Raw genomic sequence first — 23,456 nt, forward strand, 5'->3', positions numbered from 1 at the left:
CGTTTTGAAAGTGGGAAAGTTATTTCAATTCCAATATGTTAGTGACACTAAAGTTCCTGATCCTCCAAGGCCAAAATCTGTGTCCTGTAACCTCCTCTACAATTTAGTTCCTGAAACTACACACAAAAATGCAGCCACTCTGGAAGATGAAAGTGCAAAATTATCTTCTCTCCCTACTCAATGTCGTTAAATGGCTTCCTTGGCATCTATAGCTCTTTGCAGTAATGCTGACTATGACTAAGTGTGTGGCTAATAATACCTTTTATGATCTGACTAGTTTATCTCCTTAGCCTCATTTTTCTCACTCTTTGCTTTAACATCTAAGATTTCGTGTCTTTGCTATTGTGAATAATGCTGCAACAAACCTGCTCATGAACTTCAAAGTTTAAAAAAAAAAAAGTTCTTGAAAAAACAAAGCCTAAGATTTCATAGAATGATCTTCCAGTTTCTTGAACATACACATTTTCTCTCACTTCACGCTGCCACTTCTGCCTGGCTGACTCCTACTAACCCTCAGGTCTCAGACTTCACCTTATATTTTTTATATTATATCATATTTTATATTTTCTTGAGACTGAGTCTTGCTCTTCTAGCCCAGACTGGAGTACAGTGGCACAATGTTAGCTCACTGCAGCCTCTGCCTCCCAGGTTCAAGCAATTCTCCTGCTTCAGCCTCCTGAGTAGCTGGGATTACAGGTGCCCACCACCATGCCTGGCTATATATATATTTGGTATTTTTAGTACAGACAGGGTTTCACCATGTTGGCCAGGCTGGTCTCAAACTCGGAAACTCAGGTGATCTATCCTCCTCGGCCTCCCAAAGTGCTAGGATTACAGAGATGAGCCACTGTACCTGGCCCCTTTTACCTTTTAAGTGTCCCCTCCTCTCCATCCAATTAGCTAAATTATCTGAGCTACATGTTCCCAAAGCACCTTGTACTTCCCACCATGGTTTTCAGCATGGGCTAATGGAATTACTTGCTTTATTTGTTGTTCTCCACCCGGAAATATAAGAAGATTTGTGAGAGCACAGACCAACCGTATCCCTTTAATTTTTAGGATCACTCATGCTTAGCAGAATGACTCACAAACACTGGCCCTCTATAAATATGAATGACTCACCTATGATAGATAGATAGCATCTTTTACTGACATTCTAGAAAGCTCTTCTCCTTTTACCCCAAACTCTTCTCTTCTTCCTTTTTGCTTCTTACACATTCTCATAGTTCTCCTTATTTCCAGTGTCCATCGATGGCTTGAAGAACCTTTGTATTTCATCTCTTCTTGTAATAGTTAACTCAAATATCACTTCCTTTAGGAAGATTGTCTGACCTGGTTCTCTGGCAATGAGGCAACTCCTTCACTTTGCAATGTGTTTACATGTCTACCAGAGAAATTCCTATGTCAGTTCTTTACTTGCTTATATGTCTGTCTCTATAACTAAACTCTAAGACCTATGAACAGGAAATCTGTTCTGTTCATCTTTGTTTTCCTTTATCCAGAAATGCCTGAAAAATGGTAGCAATATTAATAGATCATAAATAAATGTTAATCAACCATTTCTTTTTTCCAGATGAAAGCACCAAGTACCTATACAAGTGAAGAGACCTCCCTGAACCAGGAAAAGAACTAAGAGCACCTTAATGTCATTGCTTCATTCATTTTTTTTTTATTGTACTATAGGTTCTAGGGTAGATGCTCCATTCATTCAAAACACATTTGTTGAGTTTGTTCATTCTGGGTGATAGAGTCTTAATGGAAAACAAAAGTTATTCTGTAATAATTTTTAAATAGACAGCCTATGTTTACCTCTAAAGATATTTTTACTTATTTGTTCTCCTAAACTTAACTATCACTGTGGTTCTAAAAGATGTCATAAGAATAAGACTTATTTAGTCTTGCCAGAGTAATTTAAATCCCACAAAGTGTAGGTGTCACATAGTAAAATCTTTTTATCTGAAATTAGTTAAAAACATTATGTTAAAGGTAATTGGCACTACCTTTTAGTGTCAGTTTCATGACTGCGCAGCGCCATCTGGAAAAATACTGCATTTATTGGAATAAACTCTACTGTCATCAAGAAAGAGTGAATTGGAAATTACTTAAAGGATTGAAGAGAAAATGTGGAAACCAGCCAGGTTGAGATGGGCGGATCATTAGGTTGAGAGATCAACACCAACCTGGCCAACATGGTGAAAACCTGTCTCTACTAAAAATACAAAAATTAGCTCTGTGTGGTAGCACGGGCCTGTAGTCCCAGCTAGTCAGGTGGCTGAGGCAGGAAAATCACTTGAACCCAGGAGGCGGAGGTTGCCGTGAGCCGAGATTGTGACACTGTGCTGCAGTCTGGTGACAGAGCAAGACTGTTGAAAGAAAGAAAGAAAGAAAGAAAGAAAGAAAGAAAGAAAGAAAGAAAGAAAGAAAGAAAGAAAGAAAGAGAAAGAAAGAAAGAAAGAAAGAGAGAGAGAGGAAGGAAGGAAGGAAGGAAGGAAGGAAGGAAGGAAGGAAGGAAGGAAGGAAGGAAGGAAGGAAGGAAGGGAAGAAAATGTGAAACCCCCCTGAGTCATGAGACTCTCTTTTTTTTCTCCCATTCTAGCTCTGTGAGATGATGGCATTGCTCCCATTCTCCTTAGCTCAGACTGCTTATGGAAGCTCATCACACCTTTCTCAGATTCAGTGATTAATTACCCTTAAGACCATAAGTGAATTAGAAAATAATGTAACATGAATTGAAAAAACCATTACTCTCTTTACAGGGATCAAAACAGCAATATGAGGGATCCGTTTGCACAGAAATGGACTTTTGATTAGTCACAAATCTTTCACGAATTAGACAAACTCAGATTACAGGTTAAATTTCTGAAAATGAAGATAATAACATTTTTGGATACAATCCTATAATTCTCATAATGAAAAAAGCTTATAAAGTCAGCTTATCAAAAATTGGAGTATAACTGGGTCACCTTTTTTAGACATAGGAAGAAGAAGAGTGGACATCATCTGGTCACTGAAATTAAACAGCATCACACCAGTGTTTAAAAGTCTGTCTCAGCCATTTACTAACTGTGTGACTTTTGGCAATTAGATTTCTCTGGGCATTGGATTTCACATTTATAAAAGATAGAAGTTAATAACAGCCACCTAACAGAGCTTCTGTGAAGACTAAATTAGGTGATGGATGTATCAGTGACAAACACATAATGCCAAAAAACAGATCCCTGGTCTTCTCTAAAATAATTCTCCTCTCAATTATAGAAGATCATTATGAGATACTCCAATCTGAAAAATAGGTCTGCATATTTTGAAAACTTTTGTTATGTTATGTATATGAAATGAATACTGGTTTCATCCATTCCTCGCCCCAACCCTCTTGTAACTCATCAATTACTTTTCTGAACCTTGATTTCCTTACCCGTAAAATGCAGGCAATAATAACAGATGCTTCGAGGAATTATGTTAAGATTCCATGAAGTAGCCCACATAAAGGACATAATATTGGCTGACATAGCAAATACTAAATAATATTAACTGTCATGATAATATAAAACATTATTAATGTTTCTGATTTTTATCAATTTTGCCTGCCTTCTAAAATATGAACATGAGTGTCACTGGGGATGTGAAAAAGTGGTTGTTGATAATCTTTAAAGATATTCCCTGTGCCAAAATTCAAAGAGCACATGAACACATTGTCACTTAAATGGTCATTTATGGCTATAGCCTGGGCTAGTACTTGAGAGGCTGGCTCCCATAATTCACCTTATTAAACATTTTTATGTTCCAGCCCTCTATTCAACACTGGGAGTAAGGAAAAGAGGAAATAAGGTTTCTGCTCTCAAGAAAATCACATTTCAGGAAAATAAACATATTAAAACATAATCAAAATATTCTCTTCCATTCATAGCACTTGGGGAAAAAATTGATCCCCACTGAGAATCGTAAAAGTGCCCACAATCCTAGGACAAAACTGATTTTTCTACAGCCATAGTTACAGGTAACTACGAGAACTGCTTTTAAACCTCTTCAGTTAATCAACAATTCCTCTTAGTGAACCTGCTTTTACAAGCCAACCAATCAGTGACTATCTCTTATTTTGGAAAAACAGCTTATCAGGAATTGATTCATTCTAAGAAACACACCTCTGAATGTCAATCCATCAACAGCAGGTCCACATAACCTCTTTTCTGCAGATCCAGACCACTCACATCCCTAGAAATCCTCCAGCCACTGAACTACAAACATTGCCACCAACTTCTGTAAGATCTGCTGTCCTCCTGCTTGGGGACACTGACTTAACAGCATAGCTCTCCCTGACTGTGAGCAATAAATTCAGCTTTGTCTTTTAATCTAAGATATTTCATGATGTTCTCGTGATCCTTTGACACTAGCATCTATTTTGTATCAAATTAATTTCAGATAAATTAAGATTAAAATGTGTGTGTATCTCTATGTATAATCATTAGATAATCAGAACAAAATACATTTATTAAAGACATAACTTTGCTATTGTAATAGTCTTTTTCTTCACAGGACACCAAAGACAGAAACTATAACAGGAAATACTAGTAGAATTTAAACTTCTATAAGGTTAAATGACACATCACTACTAAATCACCATCACTACTAAACAACTCTATGCACATAAACAAGTAAACCTGGAAAAAATGGGTAAATTCCTGGACACTTGCATTCTCCCAAACCTAAACCAGGAAGAAGTCATAACCCTGAATAGACCAATAACAAGGTCTGAAGTTGAGGCAGCAATTAAGAGCCTACCACCCAAAAAAAGCCCAAGTCCAGATGGGTTCATAGCAGAAAGACAGAAATTTTTAATATATTGGTATATGGAATTCAGTAATATATAAAAGCATAATACATCACAGCCAAATGGAGATTATTCTAGGGATTCTAGTTAGATATAAGATTGAAATATCAATCACCATATTTGACAGAATAAAAAAGAGCTACTGTATAATTATTACAATAGATGAAGAAATTTGACAAAACTTCAATACATGTTTAAAATAAAAAGACTAAAAGAAAAGGGAACTTCCTCAATCTAATAAAATCTATAATTAACACATATTTATTGTGAAGTACTGGATATTTTCTCTGTGGGACCAGGACATTCACTCTTGTCCCATGTATTCAACACTGTACTGGAATCCTAACCAATTCAATAAGCCAAGAAAAAGAAGTAATTGACATAAAAATTGAAAGGAAAAATTAAAACTATATTTATAGGTAAGCTGAAATTTACATAACATATTCCACATGATAATATTATATAGAATATTCTAAGAAACCTAGAGTAAAATATTAAAACAAACAAGGAAATTTAACAAATTTGAAAATAGAGGCAATATGCCAAATTAATCTGTAATTCTATATTCTAGCAATGTGCTATCTTAAAAGTTGCAAAAAATAAAATTTACATTAGCATCAAAGGTATTAAACAGGATAAAATATATGTACAATATCTATATGTACCCATGCTGTAAGAACCAAAAACTTAAGAAAGTGGATATATATACCATATTTATGGATATAAAGTCTCCTATTAAAACACCAATTCTCCCTGAAATAACTTATAGATTTAATACCATCTCAATCACAATCCTGTAGTCCTTTTTGTAGAAATTAACAAGCTGATTCTCAAATTTTTCTAGAAATACAAAAGATCTAGAAGAGTCAAAACAATTTTGAAAGATAAAAATATTACATGATTTCTATTGTATTATTTTTGTTACTATAAACATATATTCATCAACACAGTGTGTTACCATCAAAAGAAAGGCATGCCCATCAATAGAATGGAGAGGAAAGTGTTGAAACAGACCTATGTGTATATACTCAATTGATCTTATCAATGGCGAAAAAAGAATCAATGGTTAAAAAGCATGTCTTTTCAACAAGTTTTTCTGGAACCACTGATCTACATTTAAAAATAAAGTAACAACAAAAATTATGTTGTACAAAATTATATGCATCACAGACTTAATTGAAAAAGATAAAACAGGCAAGATGGCCAAGTAGAAGCAGCTCCAGAATGCAGTTCCCAGTGAGAGAGACATAGAAGCCAAGGGGTCTCCAGAGTTCCAAATGAGGTACCAGGTTCATTGTGTGGGTCTTGTTGTACAGTGAATATAAACCAAAGAGGGCAAGTTGAGGCAGGGTGGGGCACTGCCCCACCCAGGAGGTGCATGCAACTGATCAGAGGATCAGGGGCTTTCCCCCTCTAGGACTTCAATTCAGATACTGCGCTTCACCCAAGCCAACTACAATCCATAGAACAGGAAATCTTTGCCAGGCTGAAAAGCACCCATGAGCTGCCTGAACAGGGCTAAGCAGCAACTCTGGCAGTGCTGGGGTTGTCAGCACAGATCTAGGAGGAAGCACTGACTGACACTAAGAAAGCCTGTGGGACGGAGCTACCCAACCCCCAGAAAGAAAGGGAACTGAAAGCAGGAAAACAGGCAATACAGCTGGGAGGATCCCTCCCACACAAAGCCAAGCAGGCTGCAGTCCTCTCATTTGAGAATATTGAAGCCAAGCAGGCTGCAGTCCTCTCATTTGAGAATATTGCAGCCAACACATCAGTTAGAGTGTGACCAGGAACATTGGAGCTCAGCAGGGGAAAGGGTAGTTGCCATTGCAGAGGTGGGCCTACGGTTCCTGACTAAACAAATGATGCAGGAAATCTACGCAGCAGCTCCACTGAAGCCGTGGCAGCCCAATAGCACCTCTGCAGGCAGACAAAGGAAAGGCCACCTCACCAAGCAGCTACCTGAAATCAAAACTAGATAAATCCAAGAAGATGAGGAAAAAACAGTGTAAAAATGATGAAACCATCTAAGATGAGAAAGCCTTGCTCCCAACAAGGTAACACAACTTCACAACAGCAAGGAAACAAAACAGGATAGAGAAGGCATTTGATGAATTGACAGAAGCAGGTTTCAGAAGGTGGGTAATAACAAACTTCTCTGAGCTAAAAAAACGTGTTCTAACACAATGCAAAGGAACTAAAAACCTTGAAAAAAGGTTAGACGAAATGCTAACTAGAATACCAAGCTTAGAGAAGAACATAAACGACTTGATGGAGCTGAAAAACACAGCACAAGAACTTCATGAAGCATACACAAATTTCAATAGCTGAATCGATCAAGCAGAAGAAAGGATATCAGAGATTGAAGATCAACTCAATGAAACAAAAAGAGAAGGTGAGAAAAAAGAGTGAAAAGAAATTAACAAAGCCTCCAAGAAATATGGGATTATGTGAAAGGACATAATCTACGCCTGATTGGTGTACCGGAAGATGATGGGGAGAAAGAATCCAAGCAGGAAAACACTCTTCAAGATATTATATGGGAGAACTTCCCCAACCTAGCCAAGCAGGCCAACATTCAAATACAGGAAATACAGGAAACACCACAAAGATACTCCTCAAGAAGAGCAACCCAAGGCACATAATCATCAGATTCACCTGGGCCGAAATGAAGGAAAAAATGTTAAGGGAAGCCAGAGAGAAAGGTCGGGTCACCCACAAAGGGAAGCCCATCAGACTCACAGCAGAACTCTCGGAAGAAGCCCTACAAGCCAGTGGAGGCCGATATTCAACATCCTTAAAGAAAATAACTTTCAATCCAGAATTTCATATCCAGCCAAACTAACCTTCATAAGTTAAGGAGAAATAAAATCCTTTATGGAGAAGCAATTGCTGAGAGATTTGGTCACCACCAGACCTGCTTTACAAGAGCTCCTAAAGGAAGCACTAAACATGGAAATGAACGACCAGCACCAGCCACTTCAAAAATGAACCAAATGGTAAAGACCAATAACACAATGAAGAAACTGTGGCATCCAAAGGGCAAAACATCTAACCAGTGACAAAATGGCAGGACCAAATTCACACATAACAATATTAACTTTAAATGTATATGAACTGAATGCCCCAATCAAAAGACACAGACTGGCAAACTGGATAAAAAGTCAAGAACCATCAGTGTGCTTTATTCAGGAGACCCATCTCACATGCAAAGACACACGTAGACTCAAAATAAAGGGATGGAAGAAGATTTACCAAGCAAATGGAGAGAAAAAAAAAAGCAGGGGTTGTAATCCTAGTCTCTGATAAAATGGACTTTAAACCAACAAAAATCAAAAGAGACAAAGAAGGGCATTACATAATGGCAAAAGGATCAATGCAACAAGAACTAATGATCCACAATATATATGCATGCAATACAAGAGCACCCAGATACATAAAGCAGGTTCTTAATGACCTACAAATATGATTAGATTCCCGAATAATAATAGTGGGAGACTAACAGTCCACTGTCAATATTAGACAGATCAACAAGACAGAAAATCAACAAGGATACCCAGGACTTGAATGTAGATCTGGACCAAGCAAACCTAATAGACATCTACAGAGCTCTCCACCCCAAATCCACAGAATATACATTCTTCTCAGCACCACATCACACCAACTCTAAAATTGGCCACATAATTGGAAGTAAATCACTCCTAAACAAATTCAAAAGAATGGAAATCACAGCAAACAGTCTCTCAGACAACAGTGCAATCAAATTAGAACTCAAGATTAAGAAACTAACTTAAAACTGCACAACTTCATGGAAACTGAAAAACTGTCTCCTGAATGTTGACTGGATAAACAATGAAATGAAGGCAGAAATAAAGATGCTTTCTGAAACCAATTAGAATGAAGACACAACGTACCAGAATCTCTGGGACATGTTTAAGGCAGTGTCTAGAGGGAGATTTACAGCAATAATGCCCTCATGAGAAGCAAGGAAACATCTAAAATTGACACCCTATCATCAAAATTGAAAGAGCTAGAGGAGAAAGAGCAAAAGAACTCAAAAGCTAGCAGAAGACAAGAAATAACTGAGATCAGACCAGAAATAAAGGAGATAGAGACATAAATAAACAACTTCAAAAAATCAATAAATTGAGGAGCTGGCTTTATGAAAAGATCAACAAAATAGACTGCTGGCCAAATTAATAAAAAAGAAAAGAGAGAAGAATCAAAGAGATGCAATAAAAATGATAAAGGGGATATCATCACCGATTCCACAGAAATACAAACTACTATCAGAGATTACTACAAACAACTCTAGGCACACAAACCAGTAAACCTGGAAGAAAGGATAAATTCCTGGAAACTTGCACACTCCCAAGCCTAAACCGGGAAGAAGTTGAATCCCTGAATAGACCAATAACAAGGGTTGAAGTTGAGGCAGCAATTAATAGCCTACCAACCAAAAAAATTCCAGGTCCAGAAGGGTTCACAGCCAAATTCTACCAGAAATACAAAGAGGAGTTGTACCATGCCTTCTGAAACTATTCCAAAGAATACAAAAAGAGGGAATTCTCCCTAACTCATTTTATGAGACCAACATCATCCTGATACCAAAACCCGGCAGAGATACAAAAACAACAAAAAAACTTCAGGCCAATATCCATGATGAACATAGATGCAAAAATCTTCAATAAAATGCTGGCAAGCTGATTGCAACAGCACATCAAAAAGCTTATCCATCACGATCAAGTAGGCTTCATCCCAGGGATGCAAGCCTGGTTCAACATATGCAAGTGCAAGTCTGTAAACGTAATCCACCACACAAACAGAACCAAAGACAAAAACCACATGATTATCTCAATAGAAGCAGAGAAAGCCTTTGACAAAATTCAACAGCCCTTTATGCTAAAAACTCTCAATAAACTAGGTATCAATGGAACGTATCTCAAATTAATGAAACTATTTACAACAAACCCACAGCCAGTATCAAACTGAATGGGCAAAAACTGGGAGCATTCCCTTTGAAATCTGGCACTACACAAGGATGCCCTCTCTCACCCCTCCTATTCAATATAGTATTGGAATTTCCAGCCAGAGCAATCAGGCAAGAAAAAGAAATAAAGGGTATTCAATTAGGAAAGGAGGAAGTCAAATCGTCTCTATTTGCAGATGACATGATTGTATATGTAGGAGGCCCTATCATCTCAGCCCAAAATCTCCTTAAGCTGATAAGCAACTTCAGCAAAGACTCAGGATACAAAATCAATGTGCAAAAATCACAAGCATTCCTATATACCAATAACAGACAAACAGCCAGCCAAATCAAGAGTGAACTCTCATTCACAATTGCTACAAAGAGAATAAAATACCTAGGAATACAACTGACAAAGGATGTAAAGGACCTCTTCAAGGAGAACTACAAACCACTGCTCAACGAAATAAGAGAGGACACAAACAGATGGAGAAACAGTCCATGCTCATGGTTAGGAAGAAACAATATTGTGAAAATGGCCATACTGCCCAAAGTAATCTATAGATTCAATACTATCCCCATCAAGCTACCAATGAACTTCTTCACAGAACTGGAAAAAACTACTTTAAACTTCATATGGAACCAAAAGAGAGCCTGCATAGCCAAGACAATCCTAAGCAAAAAGAACAAACGTGGAGGCATCATGCTGCCTGACTTCAAACTATACTACAAATCTACAATAATCAAAACAGCATGGTACTGGTACCAAAACAGAGACATAGACCAATGGAACAGGACAGAGGTCTTGGAAGTAACACCATACAACTACAACCATCTGATGTTTGACAAACCTGACAAAAACAAACAATGGGGAAAGGATTCCTTGTTTAATAAATGGTGTTAGGAAATCTGGCTAGCCATGTGCAGAAAGCAGAAACTGAACCCCTTCCTGACACCTTACACTAAAATAAGTCCAGATGGATTAAAGACTTAAACATAAGACCTAGTACCATAAAAATTCTTGGAGAAAACCTAGGCAAAACCATTCAGATATAGGCATAGGCAAGGACTTCATGACTAAAACACCAAAAGCAATGGCAACAAAAGCCAAAATGGACAACTGGGATCTAATTAAACTCCATAGCTTCTGTATAGCAAAAGAAACAATCATTAGAGTGAACCAGCAACCAACAGAATGGGAAAAAATTTTGACAATCTACCCATCTGACAAAGGGCTAATATCCAGAATCTACAAAGAACTAAAACAGATTTACAAGAAAAAAACCAATCCATTCAAAAGTGGTGAAGGATATGAATAGATACTTTTCAAAAGAAGACATATATGAGGCCAAGAAACATATGAAAAAATTCACATCATCACTGGTCATTAGAGGAATGCAAATCAAAACCACATTGAGATACTATCTCATGCCAGTTAGAATGGCGACCATTAAAAAATCTGGAGGTGACAGATGCTAGAGAGGATGTGGAGAAAAAGGAACACTTTTACACTGTTGGTGGGAGTGTAAATTAGTTCAACCATTGTGGAAGACGGTGTGGCGATTCCTCAAGGACCTAGAAATAGAAATTCCATTTGACCCAGCAACCCCATTACTGGGTATATATGCAAAGGATTATAAATCGTTCTACTATAAGGACACATGCACATGAATGTTCATTGCAGCACTGTTTACAATAGCAAAGACCTGGAACCAACCCAAATGCCCATCAATGATAGACTGGATAAAGAAAATTTGGCACATATACACCATGGAATGCTACACAGCCATGAAAAAAGATGAGTTCATATCCTTTGTAGGGACATGGATGAATCTGGAAACCATCATTCTCAGCGAACTGACACAAGAACAGAAAATCAAACACCGCATGTTCTCACTCATAGGTGGGTGTTTAACAATGAGAACATGTGGACACAGGGAGGGGAGCATCACACACTGGGATCAGTTGGGGGTGGGCTAGGGAAGGGACAGCAGGGCAGTGGGGAGGGTGGTGAGGAATAATCTGGGTAGAAATGCCAGATATAGATGATGGGGGAATGGAGGCAGCAAACCACCTTGCCATGTATGTACCTATGCAACAATCCTGCATGATCTGCACATGTACCCCAGAACCTAAAGTACAATAAAAGAAAAAGAAAAAACTGAAAAAATCTCAGCCATATAGGGATAGAAAATGATTTCATAGATAAGACATAAAAATCATGAACCATAAAAGAAAAAATTTATAAATACATCTTCAAAATATTACAAATATTTTGTTCTTTGTAATACACCACTAAGAAAATGAAGAAGCAAACCACATTGTGGGCTAAAATATTTGTAACACACATATCTAACGAAGGATTCGTAACCAAAACATATAAAACCTCTTAGAGTTCAATAAAAAGCAGACAAACACCACAATAAAATTAGCTAAAATATTTTAATAGACACAGATTCCTCACCTAATAAGATCTAGAAATGGCTAATAGGAACATGAAAATATTCTTTCCATAGCTAGTCATCAGATAAATGCAAATCAAAAGCAGAATGGGATACCACTACAGACCCACTGAAATGGCTAATTTTTTTTAAGTCAATAGCACTTTGTTTTCATGAGAACGTAAAGAAATAAAAAGTCACATATATTATTACTGATAATGTAAAGTTGCAACTACTTTGGAAAACATTCTGGCAGTTCAAAAAATAATAATAATTTTAAATAAATATGCAACTACAAAATTGCATTACTATGTATTTACCTAGAATGAATGAAAACAGATATCTATATAAGTACTTGTATATCAATGATCATTGTAGCTGTATCCATAACAGCCAAAATTGTGGTGAAAAAATAAGTGTTTGTAAATAGACAAAAATATAGAATATTCTTACAACAAAATATTACTCAGCAATGAAAATGAACAAATTATGAATTCACACAGCAGCACAGATGGATTTTAAATACATTTGTACTGTGTAAAAGAAGCCAGAAACAAAGAGCATATGATCCCATTAACATGAAATTAATATAAAGTATTCATGATTGCATTAATAAGAAATTCTAAAAATGAAAAATTTAATCTTGGCCAGTAGAAAGCAGCTCAGTTGCTTAGGCTAGGAATTAAGGAGTGACTATAAAGGAATGACAGGGAACATTTTCGGTTATGGGAACTTTTCTGTATTTTGATTGTGATGGTGATTACATAAGTATATACAATTATCAAAGGCACTGAGCTTTATACCCGAAATGAGTGTATTATATGTCAATTATGCCTCCTTCTATTTTATTTAAATATTTTAGCAAGTACATACAACATTTACTGAAGATCCTGGGTTAAGCACTGAAGAGGGAAATATAAATTAATATGATGATATCGATAATGGTAGCTACTATATTCCAGTTAAAAACCTGCTATGTTCCAAACTCCAACCTAAGCCGATTTGCATATAATTTCCAACATACTCATTACAAAGTGGTTATGTGGTAGGTATAACTATCCCTTTTTTCCAGACAAAGAAACTAAGGCTTAGGAATTTTAATAATTGACCCCATGTCAAACAGGTATTAGGGGAAGCAGCAGAGATTGATATCATGGTCCATGTGAGTTGACTTCCTAGGAGCACAGAGTGCGGAGAATATACACATTCCTCACTGCTGGCCATCAGTAAGATCTTATCCCTAAATGGTGTTTCCATTTGATTATTTCAGCTCTCTTCTCTCCTCTTGTTTTAACATATTGTCTGTCATTCCCAGTGAACCTGCATTTTGGTTATCTTTCTGTGTAATATTTTGCATGTTTAGTTTTTCATGCAACGCCTCCTCCTTCATTTTCACCACTAACTTTTGATATGTATTTATTGGAACATTTTGTGTTCCCTGCCTGGCATGAACACAAAACATGAGGCTGTGGGAGAACAGTCTGAAAAATTGAGCCCCCCTTTTTTTAGCCATCTCTGCTTGATCTTTTCCAGTGTGGCAGGTAGACCACTGCTGGCAACAGGCCAGGCTGCAGGCATGATCTGTTTAGGGGTGGAAACAGAAGCAGTGTTCAGAGACACACTCTGAACTTTTATGCATTTTACAACATCTGTGCAGGGAAAATGTCCTGCTGGCTGCATCATTCCAGATTTCTGGGTGTCTGGGGCAAAGGGAGACAATGCTGCCATGAGGGCATGTGCATCCATGAGTGTCAGGCTGGGAGCAGCTGCAATAACGCTTCCCCATCTGCAATAAAGGTCCTCCTTAAGTTGACTAATGAGTCATAAGAGACGTAGTTATGCTTGCTGTTTTTTATCTCCCTCTTTCTTCAGAAAAAAAAAAAAATGGATTTCAGACCTGCAAGACCATCTTTCCCAAATGCAATGTGTTTTCAAACCTGCACATTCACATTAAAATTCAAGGCTGTGGTATGGACACTGAGACCTGGCTCTGTCACTCAGAGGTTGAAAGTTTGTGGGTATTCACCTATCTTCTCTTAGCTTCTGTTTCACCAATGGCAAATAGAGAAAAGAATACCAGCATCACACAATGGTGATGGAAATTCAACTAGATAATACATTCAAAACCCTTTTGCCTCAACTGTAAAGGACTGGAACAGAAGAGGTAATTATTGCTCTTGCTAAACATCACATTGTTCATCCCTTTCCCTTCAGTAAATATCCCTGCTTTCTATTGGAGAGAAAAATCTCTGGAAGACCAATTTGGTCTTTTTGGATGGGAAACTGAAACCCAAAGAAGGGATATGTTTTGCTCATAATTCTGAACTTGGTTACTCTTACCTACTCTGAATTTAACAATTGTTTAGATTCTAAAGCCTTATGTGATCAATTGATAATATTATCATCAAGACATAACTATAATACTTTCCAATTCTGTGTTTCCCTATGCCATTGTTCAGAATTTACCACAAGACACACTTCTTTCTAGACAAAACATCTTTTGCGTGCAGAGCAAAATATCAAGATTTTCCAGGTTTCAAATTATTCAAGTCCCAACATTAGAAACTGAATTCTGTCATGTCAGGACTTGAAATGACTTTAAAGATAACTAGGTCTTTATATCTTAACTTTGTTTCTTTGTTAGCTGGGTACCTAGAATGCTGAAATTCCTGGCCCATGCTTCCGGAGAACCACACCACAGGGTGTCCAAAGGACAGCTGTTTGTGGGAGTGAACTGGGGTCCTCTCTTTCATGCAAATCCTCATGGCATGGAACAGCGGGGTGGAAACAGAAGAGTGGCTCTCAGGGACAATTACCCCCAGGCCACCACCTTCCACCACACAAAGCCAAGAGTCTGAGAATTCTAAATCCAAACTTGACCTTCCAGATCATTACATTATATTTGTCAAAGTAAAAGGATAGATTTAATTTAGGTTTATTTGCCTAATTTATAATGTTTAAATATTTGGACATACAGTATGGGGGGGTCCCTATTTGTACTCATATTTTTGGCCCTGTAAATATCAGGAGCAAGCAGGCCAAAAGCTGCACTTGAAGGTTGTCGGCTTGAAATAAATAGCAATGCTTGTCAAACTATAACCCACAGAAAACTAGCCTAAGAGATGTTAATAGGTGCTCCATGAAAAAAGGCTGTGTTAAGTGAATGAATACGGATCACACTGCTGCCTCTTATGTAGTTAGCTCTCTCTTGTTGGCAATAACTATCACTATTATTAGTAGTAGCAGTAGTAGTTTCAGCATTATTTTCCAGCCTTCATTGAATGTATTATTGTTTTAAATTATTATATATGTTTATTTACTATCTGTCCCTCCACTAAGATGTAAGTTCTAGTAGAGGGTGGGCCTTGTCCATCTTAATCACTTGCTGCAGCGCCTAGAACAGCAAATAATAAGCAATCAATAAACACTTATGGAAAAGATTCATCAGATAAATGGTTTTCAAATACACAGTAACAGGTTTCAAAGATTTATGAACACCACATTGCTTTACCTGTGACTGGGCAGTGGGATCATTTCCCATACTGGTGTCTGTCAAGCTATCTACAGAGTGTTAAAGGTATTCTCATAAAAATGGATTGGGAAGTTCTGCATTATCTCATTTAACCCTCAGTGGGAGCTCTGTTATTCTCACGTAATAGAGCTATAAACAGAGATGAAGAGAGGTTAATTTATCTACTCAAAGTCACACAGCCAGTAAGAAATGGGATAGATTTTTAATTCAGAAAGTTCAACTCCTGGAGCCTGAAATTTTAACCTTTCAACTCCCCATGTATAGTATGAATTTGATGGTGTCCCATTCATTAATTGAACAGGAAAATATTTTATGGTGTTTCCCAGAGAACAGTAAGAATTCATGACTTCCAGTTTGAGAATGTTTGAGTAACTTCCAGGAAAGCCTAACGTTAATTGATAATTTCCCCCCATCTCCATCACCAAACTCACTTCCAACTTTCCCTAAGCCAATATTTTAGTAGGATATTTTGGAGTAATCATTACTCTCTGACATCTTTTAGGAAACATCTATGTCAAGATTAATCTCTGTGTCCCTAACAGTGTGGCTGGCACATAGGAAGGGCTCAAATCACATTGAACGAAGGGGGAAAAAAAGAATGAATGAAGGAAGGAAGGAGGGAAGTGCCAAAGCTGTGTTTGAACCGTAGCTCTACAACTTATTACTAGTATAGTATGATCTTAGATAAACTTCTTAACTACTTTGGGCTTACATTTCCCACTTCACCAATGTAGATAATATCTACTCTATCTTCTTGGTAAACATTTCGTATAGAACAAATGACATAATAATAGCACTCATTAATGTAGCATTTACTACATCATGGGTGTGCTCCAAGCACTTTACATATTTTATTTAATCTGCACAAAAATCTTAATAGTAAGGATTTATCACCTCCATGAAAATGAAATTCCAACAAGTTATGTGACTTGCCCAAGTTCACTCAACTTGTAATTGAGAAAAGCTGGATTTGAACCCAGTAGTTTGGCTACAAGATCTCTGCTTTTTATGTCTTCACACATGTGTGGTAACATTTTGTTAACTATAAAGCACTTCTCAAATAAAATACCTTCTCGTTATTACCCTCTCCTTAAGAAAAGACATGTTTCCCCTGCTCTGGACATCCAATACTTACCTTGATTGCTCTGCAAATCTCTGGATTCTGTTCTATGCAGTCACTAACCAGAATTATAGTTTTGAGAAAAGTAACAGACTTTTCCTCTTTTACTAAGCTCTCTGTTGATGTGGTTAGCTGGGTTAGACTGTGTTTTCATTTTTCCCTCTGTCCACCCCAGCCTTGGTTGCATATATCTAGGTTTTCACGAACAAAGGAATTCAGGGTCTGCCTGGTTGCTTATTACGGGCTCTGCATCCTGAATTCAGCTAACCCTGCAACTACCACTGTAGCCCCAGGAGCGGTGTGTTTAGAGCCTCATTGATTGAAACCAGCCAGATGTTTGCAAATTGAGATGCTTGCCTGTGCTACCACAAAGGAGCCCCCACAATATGAATTCCTGATGGCAATGGGGAGGGGAGGAGAGGGGATAGGGCCCCATAAAATGTACAAACAATAAAGACATGATTATCGGTGTCTCACTTCAACACCCGGCTTGGGAGCTGAGCATACCTGAATTGAGTTTTAAGCGTTAGTAATGAATTGAATTCCCCCATTTGAGAAAGATGGTATCAGCTTTCAGTATAACAGACAGTATTACTTTCAAAGGAAAATTGGGGAATTGGAGAAACAGAGGTGTTTGACCACTAGAATGGGGCCATTTGTGAGAATGATGGCTTTTAAGGAAGCAGTACACTGCAGTGGAGAGTGCTAGAGTCAAGACACACATGCTAGTTCAGTCGCTGGCCAAGGGTTGACCTTGAGAAATTCCTATTCTAGGTCTCAGTTTTCTCCCAGGCAACATAGGAACTATGCATCTATCTTAAACGGTGGTTGTGAGTATAACAGAACCCTCTTTCTTTGTTTCTATGGCTATATTCTAAAGCCAATATGAAGGATATGCAGGGTGATGGTTAAGAGAAAAAATATATATGGGGGAAATTATTCAAGCTAGCAGTTACTAAAATTCAGTCATTTTACAAATACCCATTTGTCTCAATGTGCCACCCTGACATTATTTCTGTATATAATTTTTCATCGTTTCTGTATATTTTTTGTAACATCCAGGTTCCCCAATTTTGTTGCTTCCTTAGCATTTCCAAACTAAAACACTCACATTGGCTCAGATTCAAATCCCAAATGCATTATTTGTGAATTTTGTAACTCTAGGCAGCTCTCTTAACCATTCTAAGGCTCAATGATCCCATCTATAAAATAAGAATAATATTAAAATAATATTCATATTTATCTCATAAAGTTGATCAAGTGGGAGCATATATGTAAAGTATTCAGTTCAGTGGTACGTGGTCAATGTGTAAGAGATGATTGCTATTATAAATATTATTATTGCTACCATTTCAAATCCCTATACCTATTATATCATTTAAAATATCTAAATGATGAGATGCAAGGGGTTTTCTTAATGTTATAGTTGGTGTCATGAGAACACTTAATTGATAATATATGGGCTGGGTGATGTGGCTCATGCCTGTAATCCCAGCACTTTGGGAGGCTGAGGAGGGTGGATCAGAAGTCAAGAGATTGAGACCATCCTGGACAACATAGTGAAACCTTGTCTCTACTAAAAATACAAAAATTAGCTGGGCGTGGTGGCACGCACCTGTAGTCCCAGCTACTGTTGGTGGGAGTGTAAATTAGTTCAACCATTGTGGAAGGCAATGTGGTGATTCCTCAAGGACCTAGACACAGAAATTCCATTTGACCCAGCAATCCCATTACTGGGTATATATCCAAAGGATTATAAATCATTCTACTATAAGGATACATGCACACGCATGTTCACTGCAGCACTGTTTACAATAGCAAAGACCTGGAACCAACCCAAATGCCCATTAATGATAGACTGGACAGGGAAAATGTGGCACATATCCACCATGGAATACTATGCAGCCATCCAAAACGATGAGTTCGTGTCCTTAGTAGTGACGTGGATGAACCCGGAAACCATCATTTTCAGCAAACTGACACAAGAACAGAAAATCAAACACCGCATGTTGTCACTCATAGGTGGGTGTTAAACAATGAGAACACATGGACACAGGGAGGGGAGCAACACACACTGGGGTCTGTAGGGGGGAAATTGGGGAGAGGGGGTGGGGAGTTGGGGAGAGATAGCATGGGGAGAAAAGCCAGATATAGGTGATGGGGAGGAAGGCAGCACATCACACTGCCATGTGTGTACCTATGCAACAATCTTGCATGTTCTTCACATGTACCCCAAAACCTAAAATGCAATTAAAAAAAAGAAAGAATATATGTATTTGCATAGCACCTACAATCAGCAGATGCTCTTATCATGCAGTTCTGGGGCAACAAACCCAGAAAGCAACAGAGCATGTTACTGTCATGCAGACTGAGTCTCAGAGTGCTTTAGTGACCCATGAAACATGGAACATCAGGGGCAGCTCGAGAAGTTGAAATGCCAGGAGACATTTCCAAGTCACAGGTGTGACTGGAAAGATTTGACAACCAAAGCCATCGATCTGATTCTGTCACACTTTTTTCTGTCTTTCCTTCCTCCATGACTTCCACACATATCCTGAGCCCCAGCATTCGAAATACTTAGAGAACCGTCAACACACCATGCTACTCCATCCCTACAAATCTTTGCTTGGCTTTACCCTGCCTGGGATGCCTTTTCAAAAGCATTTGGCCCCAAGCTCAACTAGGCAGCTTTGTACCTGTAACTTCACTGGGTGGTTAGTCATCTCTCTTCATCTATAGCTTTCATATTACATGAATAATTATAATAATAAAGGATCACATTTCCTAACATTTTACTATAAGCCACATGCATTATATTACTTAAGCTCTAGCAAGGCAGGTATTATTATCATTCTCGTTCCATTTATGGGGAAATAGAGGCTTATAGAGTTGGAAAATCTACTCAACATGAAAGGTTGTTCTTGGCTCATTTGTTTGTATAAACTGACGTCCAGAAGAGGAAGGACCCTGTGAGAGTCCTCTCTGAGGTCTTTGATGGTGACAACAATGGAGGAGTTACATTCAGTAAAGGCTGTATGCAAAGGCTTAGGCTACTGATGATGTCTGTCCATCTGTCTATGTCTAGACTCAGCCTGACTTTCCCTCTCCCCATGCTGCTATGTACCCAGTGTTCCCTATTCTCCAAATACAACAAGCCAAGCCTTTTCTAAAGAGAAGCTATATCTGCCCTTCCCCAATGCAACCAGCTAAAAAGAGGAAACTTCCTCAACACAATCCACACAACGCTTACTGAGGAACAGCTGGTATTTAGTCACGGGTTTGAGAAATAAATCTGGGTTGCAGTGCCAGCTCTGACCTTGAACACCATATTATGAATGCTTGTACTTAACACACACCACCTTTGATCCTCCTACTAATAGTCTGAGATAGGTCTTATTTCTTAGGATCAGAGAGGTTAATGACGTGCTGAAGATCAGCTAGTAGGAAGGCATAGCTAAAATTCAAACCCAAGTCTGTGTGACTCTAAAGACCTCTCTCTTGACCACCATTGCCTCTGGGACAACACTACAGCTCCAAGCACCAATAATCTCTATTAAAGAGTTTTGCAAAAGAATGAGTTCTAGGAAATCATCCATAATCTTTAGTGGATATTAGATCAATTTGGCAGAAACAGTAGAGGTCAAAACATTTATCAGCTTCAATTAGCACATGTTAAAATTGAAGTTCAGAAAGTAGACGTGATTTGCCCAAGGTCAAACAGTTTATTAGCTACAGATGTATCAGAAGAGCCCCAATGCACTAAGCCTCTTTAAACTTGTTTACTTTTATGTCTTGCACTATTAAGTAAATATTGTACAATTGCTGGACAGGCCAGCCGAAGGTGATAAACGGATGGCAGAACTACTATGTGGAGGAAGGCTCCATATGGTTTACACTGATTTAGCAAATGATATAAAATTATTAAATATCTTTGGTAGTTCCAGTGTTATGTTAAATACTCTGGAAAATAAATAAATGTAAATCATCTCTTACCATCAAAAACCTTATGTTTTGTTGGGAGAAAAAAAATGATTCAAATATGAAATATCAAGAATAGCACAATTCAAAACAGGATACAATTAGGTGCTATGGTATTTGAAATCTGTGTCTTGGATATGGCTATACAAAGCCTTATATAGATGCAGATGGAGTTCAGAAGAGACAAAAATCAGAAGTCATCAATGGAGGCCTTGTGGAGAAGGAGGGATAGAGTCTAAGGATCATTTCTTTTGACTAAAGGGGAAAAGATATTCTAGGTAAGAGAGAAGGGGAGGAGTGGGGAGGGAATGACAGAGAGGGAGAGAAAGACATGCACTGGAAGAATGGGGGATTACTTTAGTGAAGACTTTGCTAATTGCAAAGAAGGAAAAGCTATTCACGTCAACTCAAGAGAAGGAGGTTTATTGTAGGGATACATATAGATATAATGAACAAAACAATTCTTTAATAATAATGGCTACAAAATTATCAAGCAATTATTATATGCCAGGAATTATGCTAAAACTCTGTGATCCCTCTAGACATGGTATTGTCCACTACAATTTCATTATGCTTATGGGAAAACAGGACCAGAAAGGCTAAGTGACTTACCCAAGGTCACACAGTTAGAATCTAATTTCAGGCAGCATAATTTTAGAACCTGTACTCCTAAACCTGTGCACTAAATGGGATAGAATTAGACCCTAAAGAGCTCTCTGTCTGTGTGTGTGTGTGTGTGTGTGTGTGTGTGTGTCTCAAGGATCTCATAAAATCCCAACTATAACATCTCTATTGACTTCTGCCTGCCTGTTAGACCCTTGCAACCAGCCAGCCCTGTCATAACTTCAGCTCTTCTGGGGACCATACTATCTGTCCCAGTCCTGACTTGACCTAGTGGCCTCTGGGTTCAGCTTCCAAGCTGGTCAATCCTGACTATTATTTTCCTAATCATGGATTCCCTATTGAGGATTCTCACTGCCTTGGTTCCTCAGTTAGGATCAAGTCATGCCAGTCACAGCCTCCTAATCTATGGATTACTTTTCAATCAGATGCTTAGCCTTGGTGTCCATTCAGCTGTGGCTTGGTGCAGACAAGAGAATTCACATGTTCAACCGCTCATCCAGCAGATGCTGTAGACACAACAGTGTCCTGTTAAGGATGAAATTAACAGAGCAGACAATGACCTTGGGGAAAGCATTTTTTTCAACAACCCAATAGAGTTATTTCCTTTCTTTCTAAAACAGATTTTAGAGATAGAAGCTACCTCAGATTCATTCCCATTTTACATATGACCATATTAAAGCCCAGGGAGCCACACTGCAGCCTCAGTATCGCCCCACAAAGGAATGGGAAAGCGGAGACCAGAATTCCAGTTTCTTGGTCCTACAATCCAGCTCTCTCTTCCTCACGGCACATTGGGATCTGAAACGAACATTAAACTGCAAACACCTTGAAAAGCACTTCAGCCTCATGGCAGTACTTTCTCTTGTAGCATCATGTGCCTTTGAAAGAACCGAGGGTCAAAAGAACTGTTTGCTTCTAATTGTGTCAATAAATTTCAGAAGTGTTATTACATCGTAGTGATTAAGAACTGGTAAGAGTAGATGCAATATGATAAGATCAAGGCCATGAAGCTTAATAGTCCTTAGCTGATTGTCAGTCTTTTTTTTTTTTTTTAAGAATAAATAATTCTACCCAGGACTCTAAAGCACCCAGATCCAGCACTTTATATTTCCTGTCATAAAATTCCTGGACTGGAGCAGCTGCTTGCTGGAGGGAGGGTTGCTCCAGTAAATACTGGGATTCTGGTCCCTGCAGCACAGCCAGACTGGCCTGCGAGCTAAGCCCCAAAGAAAGGTAGAACAGATTACTGTGCAAAGAAATGTGACTTTTCACACACTGAAATACTCTGTCTTCCTACTGTCATCTAACGCCTTCTTCCTTTCCCTCTCTCTCTCTCTCTCCCTGCTTTTTTCTTTCCTTTCTTTTTTCTTTCCTTCTTCCTTTGGCACAGAGTTAAGATAAAAATGTTGGATAGCAAAACTATCTCCTGTAGTTAGCAATGGAATTTTGTGAACCTAGGACTGATGAGTGGAGCATAATTATAAGTGTCATATTTTCATATCCGCTATATGCAAAAACTAGATTTGTAATTTTACTGAAGCCATACCCTTAATTCTACCTTGCAAAGGTGGTTGTTACTATTCCTATGATATAAAAGAGAAAACAGTCAGTGAAGTTCTTTTTTTTTTTTTTTTTTTTGAGATGGAGTCTCGTTCTGTTTCCCAGGCACAATCTCAGCTCATTGCAACCTCCACCTCCTGAGTTCAAGTGATTCTCCTGCCTCAGCCTCCTGAGTAGCTGGATTATAGGTGTGCAGCACCATATCCAGCTAAATTTTTGTACTTTTTGTAGAGAAAAGGCTTCACCATGTTGGCCAGGCTGGTCTCGAACTCCTGACCTCAGGTGATCTTCCCTCTTTGGCCTCTCAAAGTGCTGGGATTACAGGCGTGAGCCACCATCCTTGGTCCTTAGCAAAGTTCTTAAATTATTTCCATGATATCACACCGTTATGGAACGAGAGGATAAAT

This window comes from Sapajus apella, unplaced genomic scaffold, assembly GCF_009761245.1.
Source record: "Sapajus apella isolate SASKATOON/1434 unplaced genomic scaffold, GSC_monkey_1.0 scaffold3, whole genome shotgun sequence".
NCBI lineage: Eukaryota > Metazoa > Chordata > Mammalia > Primates > Cebidae > Sapajus > Sapajus apella.